The following is a 6563-nucleotide window of genomic DNA, read 5'->3' on the forward strand; positions in this document are numbered from 1 at the left end:
GTTAATTGTCTCCAAAATGTCTGAATCATTCTCATCTATACTTTCATTCGAACTTTCAGATGTTGACGGCCTATTTTCGGCTGATGGGCTACTGCTTATATCTCCTGATGTACTACTGCTAGTATCTGTTGATTCACCAGTATCAGTCTTATTTGGGTTCTTAAACGCCTTGGCGCGGATGGTATCATTATGTTTGAAGATTAGTTTTCGCTTAATTCTATGCTTTGTCGAACGTGACATAGGTTTAAGAGGAGAATTACTTTGGAAAATTCGACCACGGTTAGATCTAACATTGATTGATTCACTCATTTTATTTATTTCCGGAATAAAAATATGGGGTCTGGTTTCTTCTCTCTTGTAGCCATTTTCTAAGCAGACGCCTTTTCTCGCCTTAATGACGTCTAACCATAGCCCACTCGATCACGCGCGTCACGACGCAAGCTGCTGGCGAGCCAACTCTATCCAGGGGCTCTACATAAGGATATTTTTTTTAGTAGTCAGCCTGACTAGTGAGCCCCCCTATCCCAGTGTTTTTTTAGTAGCCACTGACTAGTGAGACGCATGGTTTACGAATATTTGGCACATTTTTTTTACTAGTCAAGTTGACCAGTGAACCCCCAGATTTCGATTTATTTTAGTAGTCAAGGCATTTTTTTAGTAGTCAAATGCCTTGACTAGTGCCTTATGTACAGCCCTGACTCTATCTATCTCGTAGGCATTGGGCTAGCAGACTTGTAAATAGGGGGTACCAGGGAGCAGGGCCGGAAATAAGGACAGGACACTGGACATTGTCCAATAAAATTTTAAAATGTCCCATAATTTGTTTAAAAACTAAGGGAGTCACTGGACATTTTGACCAATAAATTTTCCATAGATTTGATAGCTTGACTATGATGATGGGACACTATTTATGCACACGCCAGTGGACAATGTCCAATAAATTTTCCAGTCAAATAGGGGGTCACTGGACACATGTTCTATTAGAAATTTTCCTTATTTCCGGCCCTGTCAGGGAGTCTGTGACACCCAAGAAAATTCACATGACACCCCGAAAAAATATTTTTAGGGGGGGGGGTCGATGAGAACTCTCGCAAGAGTTCAAGACTCAAAAGTGAAAGTAAAAGTTAAAAATACGCGGCTTTTCCTCGACACCAAAATAGTTCTATGCCTCAGTATGATATTCAAGTTTTTTATTTAATTACCCTTGTCCACTAGGGAGCCCCGGGTGCCCAAGAAAATTGGGCCAGCGACCCCTCTGGCCTGGAATAAATAAACTGGTTCATGACCGTAAGCGTGGCGAGTGGGCGACAATGAGATAGAATATATATATTAAACCTAGAGTCACGACGTGAGATCACGAGATCGACGTTTCGCATGAATCTTTATCAAATACGGGTGGCGCCACCCTAAGAACTTTTTTGTTACCGTCTGCTGCTATAATCTGTGTAACAAGCTGTCAAGATAGGTTTTAAACGTGTTAAATAAAATACTCGAGTTAAATAATAAAAACTCTAGTCCTTTTTAATCTAATAAATAGATGAAATAAAATCCTAACGATGTTTCTGATTGCAAATAAGCGAGTAAAAGTTGTAATTAGTTCCGCGAGAGGGTGACAGGTGGCGCTGTCATGTTTTGATAAACGTGCTTGATAAACACAATGTGTTTCACGGTAAGCCGATTTGAATTGTAACTCTATCTATCTCATTGGTGGGCGAGCACAGATTGGCGATACTACAGCCCGTCAGCTAGTGGCTTCTATAGCAGGGCTGGAAATAAGGATATTTTTATGGGTTGTCAATAGTGAGGCCTCTATCTTTATTTGTAAACGCGGATATGAATGTGTTTACTGTTTCCAATAATATTTAATAGTCCAATTGACTAGTTCGAATTTTTTTAGTAGTCCGGGAATTTAATTTAGTAGTCATTTGCTTGACTAGTGTCTTATTTCCAGTTCTACCTTCTACTTCTACATTGTGGTTATTTTCCTTCTGGGATGCGCGGTTCACGAGGGTGTTTTTCCTACTTTTCTTCTAATTTCAAATGCAACGGTAGAGTGCTAATACCAAGATAGGTGGAAACAGAGAGAATTAATATAGGACGTGGAAGCTTGGGGGTTAAGATGTATCTCGTAAAACCATGTGACTCTCATTATCTGAGTTGGTCGAGTTACGGTGCGACGAACTAACTCCTCGTCTTCGTTGTGCTATGTGACCAGAAAAGAGACATACCCCACATGTTTGAGCTACATTGCATTTTGCACTATTAACGGCTAGAGCTTCCGTTCTCTGTATTAATTTTCTCTGGTGGAAGGACAAATACTACTGTAGGATAAATTCCCCTACGCAATCGTGAGGGAAATGGGAATACTTTTATAACACATATTTTGCACTGGAACATCCAGAACTACCCCCTTTTTACATGTCTCTCTCTGGATCTTTGGTTTAGTAGCTACTAAGTTGATACGGGCGTTGCCAGTGAATAATCTGGAAGGTTCGTCAGATGTTATGAATGTTAATTCTTATTTGTGTTTTTCGGTCCTTCAAAAACTGCGTTCGTGGTTAATTTTAACTCTTTTCAAAAATGGAAAGAGTACCCGTTAATGTTAAGAATTTGATAGACATAAGTAACAAAGAAAAGATGAACCAAAACAAAACGTCTGTGGTGAGTGCCGGAAGCCAAGGCTCTAGTAAAAAATGTAAATCTTCAAAAACTACCATGAAGAAAGCCCATCCTAAAGAATTGGAAGCCATTATATACTGGATCGAAGAGAAGAAAACAACAATTATGCCACTTACAGCGGTTAAATATAAGTCAAAAAGATACGAAGGAGCAAGGACTAAAATTATGTATAACAATGAACTCTACGATGGAGTAGTAGTGAAGATTTCAGGTTTGCAAACTTTGATTATATTATTAAACTTGGTCATAAATATTACTAGGTTCGTTTACTTCTGATATTACTTGTAATTGACAATTACGTCTACATTAAATTTGGTTTAAATGTGGTTGCTATTAATTAGCAACTACAATACATTAGTCAGTTTGTTTGGCCCCTTTTTCACAGCTTAATGATATTTGAGGTACAAATGACCCATCGCGTTTCTAATTTCTATAGATAGACCATTCCAGTAACAGTACCGAAGGTATTTATTTAATAAACATTACATAGATGATCATGAAGAACTAGTGAAGGAAGAATTGGCTGTTGGTGTGAAAATTTGTAACGAACTATCAAATGAAAATAAATCTAAGAAACGGAAAGTTGTTGATTTAAGCAACGCAACGCCAGGCAAAAGAAAGAAAGAAAATGAGACCATAACGTCAAAGGCAAAAGCAGATATAAGCAAATCAATTTTCAGTATGCCATCTCTGACGGATCAGTGGACGCCCCAATATTTTGTTGGCTCAAGCGAAATTGGAAGTTCACATGTGAGTTCAATTTTTTTCTTTTTTTCTGGTTTAAGAAATTTCCTAATTTTTAAACGAATTGTAGTTGTCGGGTTCTGCTACTTCTAATGAACATGAGACCATTGCTTCAGACATACGGTATGTATTGAATTAAGAAATAATTTGTGGAAACCCTAATGAAGTTAATAGCTTTAATCGCCAAATGCCTCTCAGCCAAGTTCCAACGGATAGCGCCTGCCAAGTTCCAACGGATAGCGCCTGTCAAGATCCAGTTAATAACACCTGCCAAGATCCAGTTAATAACACCTGCCAAAATCCAATTAATAGCATCTGCCAAGATACAATTAATAACACCTGTCAAGATACAATTAATAACACTTGCCAAGATACAATTAATAACACTTGCCAAGATCCAATTATTAACACCTGCGAAGATCCAATTAATAACACTTGCCAAGATCCATGTGGTATGTGAAATATTATTATATCATTTTTGAGCATGGTAATTCTTAAAGCGACGAAAATAAACAGGGAGTCCATTGCTTGACTCTGTGAACCTTGCTGGAGAGCATGAAAGTCCACGAAAAATATTTCCCAAGCCTTATACAATTTTGGAAAACAATAAGCCTATCATTGATAAGTTAAAGGCTGAACTTCAGGAAAAGTCTCTTAAAATTAGGGAACTAAATTTTGAAATTGGTCTGTTGAATATATTGCTTCTAAAATATTCAATTGAAGATTTGATAATGATATTCATCATATAAAATGAGAGAATTAGAATTCTAGAAGAACAAATTGGAAAAGATTGTTCGAAGTGTGAAAACCTCGAAAATGGTAATAGTACATTAGATTGTTGTTCAATTTCGAAAAAATTCCAAACAATAATTTTCAACAAAGCAAAAAACCATTTGGAGGCCTTAATAAAATCTATTCCTTCATCTTCACGTAATTGTAATGAAGAACCAAAACAATCGGTAAAACATTAGAAATTGCAAATTTTATGTCGTACATTGTAAACGCATTTAGCTGTTTAAGATAAATTTACTAAATACAGGTACCTATATCATCTGTTACACATGTTGGAACCAACTCGCCACCAACTGACAAAATGGTTCGATTAGTTTGTTAGAAAATAACAGTTTCATCTATTTGCTAAAATATTATAAAAACTTGTAGGTCCCATTGTTTGCTGGCAGTGATGTCTTTATAACCAAATCTCAAAAGCACAGCTTAAACTTTCTAAATTCGCCCAAAAAAATTGGAATAGCACTGCTTAATATGCTTCATCCTGAGGAAGAATTGAAGAGTATGAGCGTTGCTGGTTTACATAGAAAAAAACAAATACCACTCCACGAATATTTTGGAATTAATGGTAGAATCATTATACTTGATACACACTCAAAATATCTTAATGTAATTCAATGTTGCTATAGAGGATGGTTTAATGTTTAAACACAATGCCAGACTTAATAATATCAACAATAGAACAGTCTCTGCGGGAGTAATTTATGATTTTTATTTCAGGTTACTGATTTTTATATTTCTTGTTGTAGCTTATGTGGCGAAACGCTTTAAAGACGAACCACAAAAACTTATTTCCAAAGAAAAGTTTGATAAATGTCTCAACAACCGTTGTGCTTCTGTCGTTCGCAGTTTCGCCAAACGTGAACAAAAACCCAATGTTGACTCTAGAAACGAAACTCAACCCATGGGAAATGAAAACAGTTCTTTAGATGATGATAGTTTGTGACGGCATAAACAGATTTGAGATCATAATAGATATCGCAATTTTTCTGATTGAATAACGATTAATTTTCCAATTTCTGCATGCCAAATCAATTTTTACCTCGTTGAGTTAGAAAAAAAATCAGTATCAGAAACTATGTCGGGTTACCACTAAAATTATTATGATATATGGTTTTTTACTTTTTTTAAAAACTTGCTCTAAACATATTCGCTGTTGAAGTGACATTTTTTTCCAAACACAGAGATTATGGCTTACACAACAGGGGATCATGTGTAATTAGGGATATTAATTATGGTAAATTACCTAATTTATCAGTAATTTGAGCCTATTGTACGGTAGTTGTAATAAGGCTACAAGCCAGCTAAGTTACGGCTGTTGGATAGCTGTAATATGCAGACCTTTCACCGTATGGTAGCTGCATTCTGAAAATTATCTGCAATATATCTATAATGAGCCTACAAGTATCTGAAAAGCACCTACAATGATGCTACAAAGTATCTGAAACGCGGCTGTAATGGTCCTGAAAAATATCTGAAACGCGGCTGTAATGGTCCTGAAAAATATCTGAAACGCAGCTGTAATGGTCCTGAAAAATATCTGAAACGCGGCTGTAATGGTCCTGAAAAGTATCTGAAAAGCGCCTGCAATTATCCTACGAAGTATCTGAAATGCGCCTGCAATTATCCTATAAATTATATGAAAAGTACCTGCAATTATCCTACAAAGTATCTGAAAAGCCCCTGCAATTATCCTACAAGTATCTGAAACGCGCCTGCAATGATCCTGAAAAATATCTGCAATGCGCCTGCAATGATCCTACAAAGTCTCTGAAACACGCCTGCAATGATCCTGAAAAGTATCTGAAACACGCCTGCAATTATCCTACAAAGTATCTGAAACGCGCCTGCAATGATCCTGAAAAGTATCTGAAACGCGCCTGCAATGATCCTGAAAAGTATCTGAAACGCGCCTTCAATGATCCTGAAAAGTATCTGAAACGCGCCTGCAATGATCCTGAAAAGTATCTGAAACGCGCCTGCAATGATCCTGAAAAGTATCTGAAACGCGCCTGCAATGATCCTACAAAGTATCTGAATAGCACCTGCAATGATCCTGAAAAGTATCTGAATAGCACCTGCAATGATCCTGAAAAGTATCTGAAACACGCCTGCAATTTGCCTACAAAGTATATGAAGAACGCCTGTAATTATCCTATAAAGTCTCTGAAACGCGTCTGCAATGATCCTGAAAAGTATCTGAAACACGCCTGCAATTATCCTACAAAGTATCTGAAACGCGCCTGCAATGATCCTGAAAAGTATCTGAAACGCGCCTGCAATGATCCTGAAAAGTATCTGAAACGCGCCTGCAATGATCCTGAAAAGTATTTGAAACGCGCCTGCAATGA

The 6563-nt window shown here is 37.1% G+C and overlaps 1 long non-coding RNA gene across 1 annotated transcript; it reads left to right on the plus strand.

Moving 5' to 3' along the window:
• The first annotated feature begins 3289 nt into the window (after positions 1-3289).
• Positions 3290-3656, plus strand: LOC149630969 (uncharacterized). Its single transcript, XR_016374071.1, has 3 exons — positions 3290-3429; positions 3494-3546; positions 3622-3656. It is a non-coding gene; the product is annotated as an uncharacterized LOC149630969 (long non-coding RNA).
• The last annotated feature ends 2907 nt before the right edge of the window (positions 3657-6563 follow it).

The sequence above is a fragment of the Phalangium opilio genome, unplaced genomic scaffold, assembly GCF_054372755.1.
Source record: "Phalangium opilio isolate 3A_F unplaced genomic scaffold, DU_Popi_V2 ptg000101l_1, whole genome shotgun sequence".
Taxonomy (NCBI): Eukaryota; Metazoa; Arthropoda; class Arachnida; order Opiliones; family Phalangiidae; genus Phalangium; species Phalangium opilio.